The 13,848-nt window shown below is 32.4% G+C and overlaps 1 protein-coding gene across 5 annotated transcripts in view; it reads left to right on the forward strand.

The window, feature by feature from the left end:
* The window catches only part of Schip1 (Schwannomin interacting protein 1), an 879,380-nt gene that overhangs the window by 641,029 nt on the left and 224,503 nt on the right, over positions 1–13,848 (forward strand). The window contains exon 1 of one of the 5 annotated variants that reach the window (XM_072534088.1): positions 1,980–2,199. The exons of the other annotated variants lie outside the window; for them this stretch is intronic. The gene's annotated coding sequence lies outside the window, so the exon portion shown is untranslated. Of the gene's footprint in view, positions 1–1,979; positions 2,200–13,848 lie in introns of those variants that run through there. 5 annotated transcript variants of the gene reach the window in all.

Consider the following 13,848-nt stretch of genomic DNA (forward strand, 5'->3'; position numbering starts at 1 on the left):
GATGAGACTTATTAAGTCGAAATCAAATCTTTGCTGTCTTTTTCATTTTTTTTGTGTAGTTTAATATATGGTTCCAATCTCATTCTTCTTTTTATCTGTTCATGTTTAATGCGATACAATCTTGTTGCTACTCTGTAACTTCTTCTAAGTAATACCATTATCATCACCATTGTTTATTACCCAGTTTTTGTTTCTACCATTATCATCACCATCATCATTATGCTACAGGTCTTTAAGGGCCAATTCTCAATCTTTCTTCGCCATTCTGCTCTGTTGCTTGTTAGGATTTTCCAGTTGGTAACACCAATCTTCTCATCATCCTGTATTACTCCGTCTAAACACCTCAGCTTTAGTCTACCTCGTCTTCTTATTTACACCGGTTGCGCTGTTAGTATCTTTTTATCATGTTTAACTCTAAAATACAACAATGGATGACAAAATGCCATCTTTTGACGCGAGTTCCGTCATCCATGACGACGTCATTCTGTCGCTCTATTTCCGTGACGCATGCCTCAGTATTTTGTAATACAACGCCAATATGGATGCTTCGCTTAAAAAATAATTAGAAGAAATTATTGCTATTATCAAATCAACTGGCTTACAAATATCGGACCGCACTATCAGTAGAAAATTGTGTGAAGATGGACTGAGAGCACGAACCCTTAGAAAGAAGCCATTCCTGAACAAAAAACAGAAGCAAAAACGCATTGATTAGACTTTGGCACACAGAGGGTGGACAAAACAACAGTGGAGTGAGGTAATTTGGGAGATGAAACCAGAATCTCGATGTTTGGGAAGTGACGGAGTGAAGTTTGTTCGTCGCCGACCGGGGAAAGATCTTTGGCCCCAGTGTAATAAGGTCACTATGAAGAGTATGGTGCATCCTGTGAGTTTCATGGTATGGGCTTGTATGACCACTAATGGAGTTGGACGTTTAGGTTGGATGTTTAGCAGTAATAGAGGGCAATATTAATGCAAAAAAAATATCAAGAAGAGATACTGCAAGCCGCCGAACTGCTGCCGACTATCAGAGATGTGTTTGGAGGCGATGCCCAACAATGCATCTTCCAGCTGGAGTGCCTTGTCATACGGCTAAGACTTTCATGGAATGGTTGAGAAATCATGACGTTACTGTCCTGCCTTAGCCTGGAAATAGTCCTGATCTAAATCCACAAGAAAATGTATGGTCAAGCCTGAAAGTGTTAGTATCACGCCGAAACCCAAGTAACAAGAGAGAACTGATGGAAGCCATTATTCAAAACTGGTTTGGAGTTATTACACCAGAAGATTTCGTTCGTCTCGTGAACTCCATGCCTTGCAGAATCGAGTCTGTCCTAAAAAACAAAGGTTATCCCAACAAATACTAATTTTCTTGATAATAACCATTGTACCATTTTTTTAAATATATCTACTAATAGCTAACGGCTGTTGTTTTATTTATTTTTAATCAATAAAATTATAGATAAACATATAAATAACAAAAGTCGTCAAAAAAAAGGGAATGCTGATAACAAAACTAAAATTTTTGTAAAGTTTCTAGAATTTTGGCCACTAGTGTATATCGTAATCATAAGGACGTTTTTACTAATTTTTTCTCGTTTGAACATGACAGATCATCACATTATAAACGTCAATGAAGTATTTCGGCAACAGTGTATACTCCATACTAAATTTCCATACATTGATCGAAGTATAGTGCACATTCTGAACCTCATATTCACTGTGGACATAAATATACACAAAAATACATTTTATACATTTTACAAATAATAATCGAAATCGACACCGATCAAATAATTAATCTACTTCGCATGATATAACAATCTATTATTCAAACCCTCCTAGAAACCCCCGGCCCGAGCGCTTTACCCCACGCCCACGGCTTTGTGTCGAGTTTCTGTTCCACTTCATTCTCAAACGCATTTGCCACGTCACAGTCTATCTTTGGTTTTGTCTACGTACGGTTCGGTTCATTCATTTAGAAAATTGATTGCATTTTTTTCGCCTACTTACGCTGTTCGGCTGAAGGATAACTATTTTCTGGAACGTTGAGAATAATTGCAGGGTTGTCAAGTTTCCGTAAATTCCGGAGAATGGAGTAATAGTGAAGTGGTGTTGTTTACGACGTATTTTTTAATGAATTTTCAGCTAAATTTTCGTGGATAGAGAAATATCACAAAATGTTCATTACAACTAAAGGTAAATTCAATCTAAATATTAAGTATTTATGTAATACACGTTTAGTACTCTGTAAATTTTAATAAATTTTAAAGTGAATGACTTGAAAATGATATTGTCAATATTTTGAGGTGCGTTCCGGGGACGACTTTATTGGAGGATAATTAATTCGATTGCATGAAATTAACTTTTGCCTTTTTTCTCTTTTTCTTATTTTTAAGGTTGTTATATAATTTTCTATTTGTCCTATCTATCTCAACTTCGGTGTCCCTTTTTTTCTTTTTCCTTCTGGCACTTGTTTGATTATTTTGTTTGGTATTTCGTCTTCTTCAATTCTTAACACACGTCCCATCAAACGCAGCCGTCCTATTTTAATCAATGTTACAATATCTGGATCGTGGTATATTTTGTATAGTTCAGAGTTGTTCAGTATAGTCCATTCTTGTACGGAATCGAAGAGGCGTTGTAATTAGGGAAGCCGATCCCGCATAGGTATATTTGAAAAAAGAGAATGATGTCAGTGAAAGAATATCGAGCAAGAATTACAGCAGAAGGGACGACAATGACAATCGAAGGAAGGAGAGCGCTCTCAAAGGAACTAAAGTCTCAGGATTTAACATATGCTGCTCAAGGAAAAAGCTAAGAAATCGTGGAAAAAGTCTTAACAGAAACAATAAAAGAAGAAGTAGAAATCGATCAAAGGAAAACGAACTACTTATAGTTTATTTTTATGAACGAGAGAGTAATTAGCATAATTTTAACTGGTAGCTCCGACCACTCCATGGGCGTGCTCAAGATTAATTGAAAAATTACTTTGAATAATTGTAAAAAATAAATGAATTATTTCAGTGTTATAGAGTGTTATGTGTATGTAAACAAAAGTGACCTCTTTTATCACACACTATATTAGAACTGACTGGCCTACATTAAAAAGGGTTTTAAAAAATTCACATTTTTTTTTAATTTTTAAAAATTACAAAAGAGAAAAAGAGTTTTTAAAACCGTCTAAGGTATGTTAAATAGAAGAATAAAAATATTAATATAAAACTTACAGCTACTTGTTACAAATCCAAATCAGATTCAGAAGATGAACTTTCAGAACCAAGATTTATAATAACTGGCTCGATCATTTTATCAGTAATATTGTCCAGCTTCCACAATTTTTCCTCTTCTTTAATAGTGTGATTTACTGCCTTTTCCCAGTTTTCAGGTTTTACATTATTTACGGCCTCCAAAAACAACTGTTTAACATCATGAATTTTAAAAGTGGTATTTTTTCTTGAAACTTCACTCTTTATCTGTGCCCATACCAGTTCAATCGGGTTTAATTCACAATGATATGGTGGGGATCTAAGTAATGTCATTCCACGATTTTTGGCAATTTCATCAATTTCGTATTTTTTAAATTTTTCTTTATGAAGGGCACACAACGAATAAAGTTCCTTTCTTATAGATCCGGGATGGTACGTAATATTTTTTGAACTCAGCCAATTCTGCAAGTCTTTTTTTAACCACTTGGTTGTGGGCAGTTCTTCTATAAGTCTGGAGTGATAACTTGCATTATCCATTACTATTACACAGTTCTTAGGAAGAAGATCTATCATTTGTTCGAACCATTCTTGAAAGACATCAGCGTTCATGTCTTCATGGTAGTCACCGGTACGAGTTGATTCAAAAGTTAATAAACCACCTTCAACAAAACCGTCTGAACTGCCAATGTGTACTATCATCAGCCTGCGTCCCTTTCCTGATGGTGGGTTTAAACCAGTAGATAAGTTATTTACAAAAGCGTGCCTTTGACTTGTAACAGTTTCATCCTGCCAAAATTTATTTGGTGTATGACCCTCGTTGATCCATGTTTCATCAAGATAAAATATTTTTCTTTTTTGGTTTCTCATTTCCTTTATGGTTCTTAGAAAATGTCTTCTCCATATGACAATATCGCTTCTTTCTAATAAAATAGACTTTCTGGGATTCTTTTTCCAGCGGAAGCCTATTTCTTTTAAAAGTTTCCATCACGTACTTCGACTCATTTCTGGGTAATCCTTATCATCTCGAACTGAGACAAGAACTTTATCCAATGTTGGAAATTCTTGTCTAAAGAAGAATTCATGCACTTTCCGTCGAAGTCCTTCTTTAAAATGATATTCTATTTGAAATTTTGGTTTCCCTGGAGCATTACGTGGCATTTGAAAACTACCACATTTCTCTTCTTTAATAACTCTGTAAATCGTAGATTTCCCAACACCAAGTGTACTGCTAACTAACTCAACGGTCTCATCAACACTTTCACATAAACGTTTGTCTGTAAATGATTTAAAACAATTAAATATTAATGTTTTTTCATTAACTGTTAGAGGACCAATTTTTCGGCGTTTACACGGCACTTCCAAATTTTCCATAACACTAGTATACACAATAAACTGCACCTTGCAACTGAAGTACCTACTTTTAGTGAACTGTTAAGAATTTTGAATACGCCACTTGGACCTTCCTATATACAAAATGGAAAAACCCACTATCACATTTTCTGTGGAATAAGTTTAGAAGGTAATTATCTAGTCAATTACTGTCGTAGATTCCTGGAATTAAAGAATTAAATGTTTGATTGTTGAAACCCTTACTTCGTGGAATGCACTCATTTCAGATAAAATTAAACGTTTTATTTTATCTAAAGAATTAAACTTTATTTTGCAAATAGGTAGGTACTTATTAAACTTTTATTGGTTATATATAACCAATAAAATAAACATCTTACATTTCTTGCAAATTCATTAGTATTCATTCATTAGTACCTCCATCACTCCGACACTGGCAACCTTATTTAGGGATTAGTAACCCTCACAACTATTGTATTCTATTCTGCTCCAACCTTTATACCTGGTGGTCATACTCAATTTAAAATTGTTTTCCTATATACTTCTGTAAACTTGTTGACAAATATCTGTTTTTCATCGAGTCGCCCGTATCAACAGTTTAGGGATTTGCATACATAATTTATTGTTTTATTACTCTCTCATACATAAAAATACACTATAATATGTTATGAAAACCGTACAAAATAACAGAGAGAATTAAAATAGACAATTGTAAATTTGAGAAATCCAGCATAGAGAAGTAAATGGAAAAAGTGAGAGGAACTAGGATAAAACACAACGTATACTAGTAGGCAAAAAAATAGTACTGAAAAACAGAAACCTAAGCAAACTATAAAACCAAAAATATGTAAGGGGAAAGTATACCACAATTCATACACAGTGTCTCACAAGTAAAGATGAAAAAAGATTAATTAATATTTAAGAGGAGGTTTTCGTAAGGTATTACGAATTCAACAAGAAAGAAAATTGGGACCTTAGAAGAATAATGGACCAAAAAATAAGCGATACAATGAATGGAGCAGATATAGTCAGATCTAACAAAGCACAGATAGTGACACAAATTGGACACATACATCATTTGATTAACCCTGGAGTTCATGCCTATTTTTTTAACATAAACCGCTCACATGGGTATCAGATACCCAATTATTTTTGTGAAGATTGTGATCAAATTTCAAATTACAGCGCCAACGACACGGCCTCAATAGTTTCAGCATATAAGTCATTTGTTGTTAAGTTAGTTGTTCGTTTTCGTATGATTGACACCTGACAATGGATTCAATTATTAGAAGGTATGAGATTAGGAGAATTAAGAAGACACGCTATTATAAAATGTTTATGTTATGAGATCTTTAAATATAATTAAAGTTTAGTGCCATTTGTGTTTGATTTAAGTGACAAGAGGTCAAAAAGATATAAAAAAAAGTAAATATTTTATGATTTTCAGAGACTGTCTAATCATTACTAAATACACAAGAATAATCGTAGAAATACAAAAAATATATTAATAGAATAGAAATATGCTTTATTGTCGATGAAAAGTGTACAATTTCATGGGAAATTACATCGGTAACGCCTGATCTTCGTCTTAAGTCTTCATTTCCATTTTCCTACGAGCTATTTACAGCGTTTTAGAAGTTGTAGCTGTCAATGTCAAAGTTTCGGCACCATAGGTCTTCACAGATAACACACATTGGTCAAATGTTTTACGTTTTAAAGAAATTGGCATATCGCTTTTTAAGATGTCTTTGAGTTTTTCATAGGCTGCCCATGCTAGGTTCATTCTTCTTCGTTGTTCGCATTTTTGGTTGTCTGTTGTGATCTTTATTTCGTATCCAAGGTATATGTATTTTTCCAGCAGCTCTACTTCGTTGTCTACAATATTGGTATTACCGCTAGGTAGTAGGTTTGTCATGAATTTTGTTTTGAAGATGTGTATTTTAAGACCCACACTGGCACACACTAACTGCAGTTCATATAGCATTGTACATATCTCCTTGAGGTTTTCCGAGAACAAAACCATGTCGTCTGCGAATTTCAAATATGTTAATCTTCTACCGTCAATGTTCAGGTCTTTCGCTTTCCAGTTAAGTTTTTTACAAGCATATTCTAGTACTGCGGTAAACAGTTTAGGCGATAAGGTATCACCCTGTCGGACTCCTCTATCGATTGGCATATGGTCCGTGTTTTTATGTAGTTTCACCGATATAGTTGCGTTCTTGTATGTATTGTAAATTAACCTTGTATATCGGTAATCAATGCGGCATGCTTGTAGTGCTTCCAGGATTTTGTCAAATTCTACCGTGTCAAGGCTTTATGGAAATCTACAAAAGCCAGAACGAGTGGTTGATTGTATTTGATAGTCTTTTCTATTATCGTTTTAATGCTCTATAGGTGATCATTTTTTCCAAATCCGGTACGAAATTCCGCTTGCTCTATTGGCTGGTAGAAACCATTTTTTTTTTGTCAAGACGATTCGTTACTATTCTTGTAAGGAGTTTGTATAGGTGACTAAGAAGACTTATAGATAAATTAGAGCCGGACCAGGTTTTTATTTTAAGTACATGGAAAATTTGCAATATTAGAGTTTCTCCAAATGATACTGGTATCATCAGCAAAAAGAAAAATGTTTACATCGATTTTTAAATTCGTGATATCGTTTATAAAGTTAATGAAAAGTAGAGGACCCAATACTGAGCCTTGTGGTACTGCACATACAATGCTTTTGTGACTAGAGTCAGTATCATTTGCTCTAACCAGTTATTTCCTATTCCCCAAGTAAGATTGGAAGCAATTTAAAGAAATACCTCAAATTCAGTAGAAATTTAGATTTTTTACCAAAATGTCATGGTTTACATAATCAAAAGCTTAGTCACAGTGTCATTGTGTCATTGTTCAGTGCTTGGTAAACCTCATGTAGTATAGAAAACATAGCATTACTGGTACATTTGTAACGAAATTATTTTGCCTACCTCAGGGTAAGAATATGGGGTAGAAAATTGGGGACAGAAACTATGGCAGAACCTATGCGAACGGCACTCAGGGGGTTGTTGCAGAGCTTGGGTCGTGGATAAGTTGAAATAAATGGGTCGGATTGGGGTATCTACACAATAAATGAAATAAAGGGGTTCTTACACCAATCTCCTGGACACTTGGCAAATAGGGACAACAAGAAAAAGAACTTCTAGCTATTTGAAAAGAAAGGACGCCGCTTCGAAGAATCCTAAACTTGCCGGATTTAGGAAAAATATCCCTAAAATAAAAACACATAAAAGGGTTAGGAGATTATTCTAAAATAAAGCAAACAAAGTAGTTCAGAGAAATGGAATAAACATTTATTTCTGTCTCAAACAAACAGTTATCAAACATATAAGTGGCATAAAAAATATACTATATAAATAGTTGCCAAATACAGAATAAAAAAAACTTCATGTGTTCGTTTACAAACTCCGTTTACAAAGGGGTTGGAGATACTACAAAAACTTGCAAATGTTACCGCACAGAGATTAACCTTTTTTTTTTTAACAAACAAAACAAATAAATATCGAAACAAATGAAGCTAGCTGTCATATGTTAGCATTAAATTAAAAAAAAACAATTAAAATGACAGCTAAATTAAACCATAAAATTTACAATTTATTATTTATTACAAAATCTTTTTAAATTTTAACGAAAGCAATTATTAATAATTATCAAAAATAATGTCTGTCTTTACTTTAAAATTAATATGTTAAAAAATGTTACCTTGATTTCACTGTTTAGCACTTAACTTTCAAAAAAAAACTTGTTAACATCTATAGGACTCTATCTGGACATATTCTCCAACAGGGACAAAGCAAACCATTTCCATACTCAGGGACGAACAATCAAGAGATGTGGAATTATTTTCTGTGGAGGAAGCAAGCTGACAACGGGGACATCCTATATAATAATTTTCCAAATTTCTTCAGTGCCAGTTCACAAATCTTATGGTGATTACTATGTTTCAAACTGCCATATTGCAGAGAGTATTATCACCTTAACCGGTCTTAAGACATAACACAAAAAAAAATCTTTCTACTCTGGCATCTCTTGCTTCACTCCATTGTAGCACGTCTGCTCTGCTTGGGGCTTAAATGTCGACTCCTCTATGCCTTACATTTAACAAATTTCAACGCAAAATAAATTTCCCTTTACATCTCACAGCTAGTTTTTGCCTACAAACTAAAAACAAACAATCTACCCTTTTTTGACCTCGTTCTTAGCAACGAACCAACAAAAAAACTTCTTGATTATTTACTTTTAAATTGGTTAACTGGAAATTTTTTACCTCACAATACATACAGAGAATAGGTGAATATTAATGTAAACAAAGACAAAAAAAATATTCTCAGTTAATAGGTCTTAGAAAAACCGTATACCTGACTTGCAATATTATATTAGGGGACTCGAAACAACTTTTCAATATTCCAGTTTATTGCGTTTTAACGACGAAAGACAAAAACAGCTGAATACCAAAACTTGATATTTAGAATCTCAATTTAAAATGCCATAATATATTGATCGTTTTAAAATTCATTTGCAAACAGAAAAACGAAAATATTCCACCAAATTTAAAACGCTACACATTTATTAGATAAAAAGCCGAACTAATTTTGTGATAAAACGTATTCAACGAGAAAGGACATGTTGAGCTTTTACAAGTCTCTCAGTAATTTTGGATGATACCGGTAGGTAGTAAGGCAATAGGTATATAGTTACAAGTATTTGATTTTTCACCACCTTATGAAGAAGAATAATAATGGCTGTCTTTGCCGTTAAAGGCACCCTGGAAATATACCTTTTTCTTCTTCAGCCTTAAGTAATCCAACTTTGGACATAGGCCTCCCCCAAATCACCGCTGCCGCCACTTGCTTCCAGTTGTACTTTTTAGGAATCATTAATTAGACCAGGCTTCCAACACACAGCTTTTTGAAAGATATGAGAAAATTTTTATGGATATTCCACCAATACTACAGAAAGATTGGCTTTTGATACTCTTGATTGTTTGGATCAGTTCAAATTTATCAACTGGTCTTCTTCTTCTTCATATGCCGAGCTCGATTATCGAGCGTTGGCTATCAAATTAGCTATAGTAATTTTGTTGACGGCAGCTCGGAAAAGAGATGCAGAGGATCTGTTAAACCAATCTCTCAGGTTTCTAAGCCATGACGTTCTTCTTCGACCTGGCCCTCTTCTTCCGTCTACCTTGCCTTGTATTATTAAATGGAGTCAACTGGTCTTATAAAAAATGAATTCGAGACCTTTTTTGAATTGGGGAGATACCAAATGGAATCTTGTTTTGCCAAAATAGTTGGCTCACTCACATTAATGAAGTATTTATTTAGATTTTCAGGATTTCAGGAAGAGAAAATGTTTAAACTGTGTTTGTTTAATTTTGAAGATCGTTTATTATGGACCAAGTTTCTTTTGCAACACTTTTAGAGCTTCCTAGACGATTTTAATATTATGCTTTTTATAAGTTTTGATAAGTTTTAGATAGATTTTTCTATACTTGGTAATATATTCAATAACAATGACGTTGGTAGTAAATTTCTGGATGTACAAGTGAACACGTATTCTTGGCTAATATGCGTATACCTTTGGTAGTCCAGGATTTGTGACGTTTGGGCTTAATTTTAATTAAAGGCAATGCCTTATTGAAAATAGAGACAAGTCTATATAAAAATAATTAAAAATAATTAACATACATTTTCCAAAAAAATCAGAAATGGAAAGCTTTAATGATGATTCGTCAAATGTATCAAAAATTAATAACTATAAATTATTCTATACAAATTCTTACGAAAAAAACAGGTTAATAGTATAAATATTTCGTGTAATGTTCTGTCTTTTGAATCCATTGATAAAACTAATATTTGGAGTCCAAATACCTAAATGTTTCGTGTGTACTTTTAGGGCCCATTAAAGGTCACTGAACGGCTGTTTTTTAGTTGTCTAATAATTAAAAACACTCCATAGCTATTTTGGGGTTTGTTAATATCTTTTATCAGTCTGGTAATGCATTATCAGTAGCGCCACATACGTTTATTATTGCCTGGATAAAAAAGGCATTTTTTAATAAGTGTTTCAAGTTATTTTCTTGTAGAATTTTATATTTAATTATTGGGTTTTCTAGGAATTAATTACAAATGCAATTAGGAATATTTTATTTGACGTTTCCGTTTCCAGCAGGAAAATGGCAGTTTTTTGAAAAATTAAAATATGGTTTTGGTGCTGGAGACACTTTGATAATTTTCACAACCCACTAGACTCATTAACAACCTTTGTCCATAAACAATTATATTATTGTGTTTTATTTTCAAGGCACTAGATGATTATTAACGCTACTTGGCTTCACAAAAATGTTTAGTTTACATTTTATTGTGTAGACCTCTGAATCGTATAAAGCTTCTTAAAACTTATTTCTATAAAAATCATTGTGAATAGTTTCAGTTTTTAACATTTTAAATCTTCAAAACATAAAAACAAGTACTTTGAAAACGATTTTCAAGCTGGAAGACGAAACGTTTAATAAATTTTTTTTAATTTTACTTATCGCGAATAACCATTGATTTGTTTATGCTTAAAGTTTGACATATGTAGCTCATTGACCAATTACTATAAAATTTTTCTACTATTCGAGATTTTTTGAATTCCGATAAATGGTGTGGCATATTTCAATTCCAGTTTTTTGACAACGACTACCAGTATCATTGAATAACTACGACTATAAAAATCATTCAATCACCACCAAATTCCAGAAAATTGCACCAAATTGAAGAAAAAGGCTTATGCATTCAAATTAAATCACATAACGATAAAAAAGTTTATGATAAATATTGTTAAATAGGTTTGCAAAAGTACTATGATAGTACTTAATCAAGTTAATTTTATTTTATTTAACTTATTATATTTATATTTATTTTAATTTTTATTCTAAATGTGAGTATTTTTACACGAATTAAAAAAATGCAATATCCTACGACCCTTAGAGCCCGAGTTTCTTCAAAAATTTATTGGGGCTTTGTTCATAAATATTAAGGAATTTTAAAAGCACTATTTGAAAGCCTAGATTAAATTAATAGATTAAAAGTTTTGATAAAAAAAATTCAAAACGATTCCTTTAAAAATTAGCCGTTTATGATGCGCCAGAGATGAAGGTAAATTTGCACCGTCTAGATTTTACTTGGTATTTCAAAAACTGAAATCTTAACTTCAAATTTATAAAAGTCGCAATATATCCGGTTCTAATCAACGAGAATTGATATTTTTTAATTTGGGGTACCTCGTTGAATAGATAATAAAAAGCAGTTCTTATTATAATTAGTAGAAAACGTTATGAATTTAGGTAGCTTAAGTATTTATGTATTATAGTTTTAAATAATATCGTTTAACAATAAATTTTACAAAAAAATTAATTTTTTACCTATTTGAAAATCAAATCTACATTTGTTAGTATTTTTTTGAATTTTGTTTATTATTTTTACAATAATTACTTTTCTTGGTTTAAAAACATTACAAATATATTTGAAACAAATTAATTGTTATAAACTTTGTATAACTAAAAATAAAAGTATGTGAATTGTTATGTTAATTATATACACGGATTATTAAATAGAAATATGTATCAAGTCCTAATAATCCAAATCTCTTAGAATGGTCACAAGCACTTTGAAAAACACCGAGAATGAAGAAGTGCCAGTTGATGCTCTATTAATTTTTCAATGGATATTCTTAAACATTTTAGATCCAGATTATATAAAAAAGATGGTATAGTAGGCGGTACAGTAGACTAGCGCCAAGCCAATTTTATTATTTATTTTTTATTTGTATTTATTGTTTTTGTTTTATTTATTATTTATTTAATATATCAAAATAATTCAATAAACGCTCATCTCGGCATTTTACTATAGAGAAAAAAGTAATAAAACGCCAGTATGGAAGCTTTGCTTTAAAAATTTTCAATACGAGCTTACTTCTTTTCAACTATCCATTTTTAATGAATGTGGTTTAAGAAAAACGCAAAATCAGCATTTCACGAAGACTCTTAAGCCGCTTGAATAAACACCAATTTCCATTGAAAAAATTAACTACTTTGTTTATCGAGTTATCTGGAATAAAAATAAAACGATCAAAGACATTGTCCCTTAATATGTTTCAAGCGTTAATAAATATTACTCTAAGAACAGTACGTACAATTGCTTTTGATGGTTACTCTAATGATTCTTCATGTTCTATGAAAATCATTGAGCGAACATATAGAAAAAATATAGGAAAAATTGTAAATATACACTCATGGACAAAAATATCAAATATTTTGGAATTTTCCAATTTTTTTTGTAGTCACTATTATTTGAAAATAATTTTAGATTACTGATAATACTCATATAGTAGGCTGATGAACTCAACTGGTTTGAAATATTTTGATGTTTATTCTGACGTTTATTCAGTGGTTAGTGTCATTCGTACATTTTGTCATAAAAAACCTTCTTCACGTAAAGCAAAAATGATACTAATACGGTTATTTTTAGTTTAATTTATTAGGTTTAATTAAATATTGTTTTTATTTAACTAAGTTTAAAATAAGTATCCCACCAATTCGACACTGCGATGAAGCCCAAGTAGCACATATTGTAATTTGGTACGAGGAAGGATATGCACAAAAAGTTATCGCACGACGTCTCAGCAGAACTGAATCTATAGTTTCGAATACTCTAAAAAGTTACCGCGAAACAGAAAATTTTGTACGAAGGCCTGGTCAAGAACGCTTAAGGTGCACAACCGCAATTGATGACCGTTTTTGGTTCTTAATTTTACACGAAATCGTTCGTTGACATTGCACCTCAGAAATGAGCTATGTGAGTTCACAAACAGTTAGACGAAGATCAAAAGAAGCAAACTTAAAACCCAGACGCCCCGCCAAAGTTCCACGTCTTCTCCAAAATCATAAATCTCGTCATTTGGAATTTGCAAGAACACATATTTAGTGGAATATCGACAACTGGAAAAAAGTTCTTTTCATTGATGAGATCAGAATCCTATCATGGAAGCCAGATGGTCAAAACTACATCTACAGAAGAGTTGGAGAACGAATCGCCAGCTGCAGTCTCGCCCAAACCGTTTGTTTTGGAGTTGATGGCATAATTCTTTGCAAAGGTATTAGTAGGGAGGTACGTACTGCACTTGTAGAAGTGATTGGACGGATGACTAGTAATTCTTACGTTTAAAACATCCTGCAAGATCATGTTTTGTCATATGTTGGTTAAATTGG

Source organism: Diabrotica undecimpunctata, chromosome 6 (genome assembly GCF_040954645.1).
Source record: "Diabrotica undecimpunctata isolate CICGRU chromosome 6, icDiaUnde3, whole genome shotgun sequence".
Taxonomy (NCBI): Eukaryota; Metazoa; Arthropoda; class Insecta; order Coleoptera; family Chrysomelidae; genus Diabrotica; species Diabrotica undecimpunctata.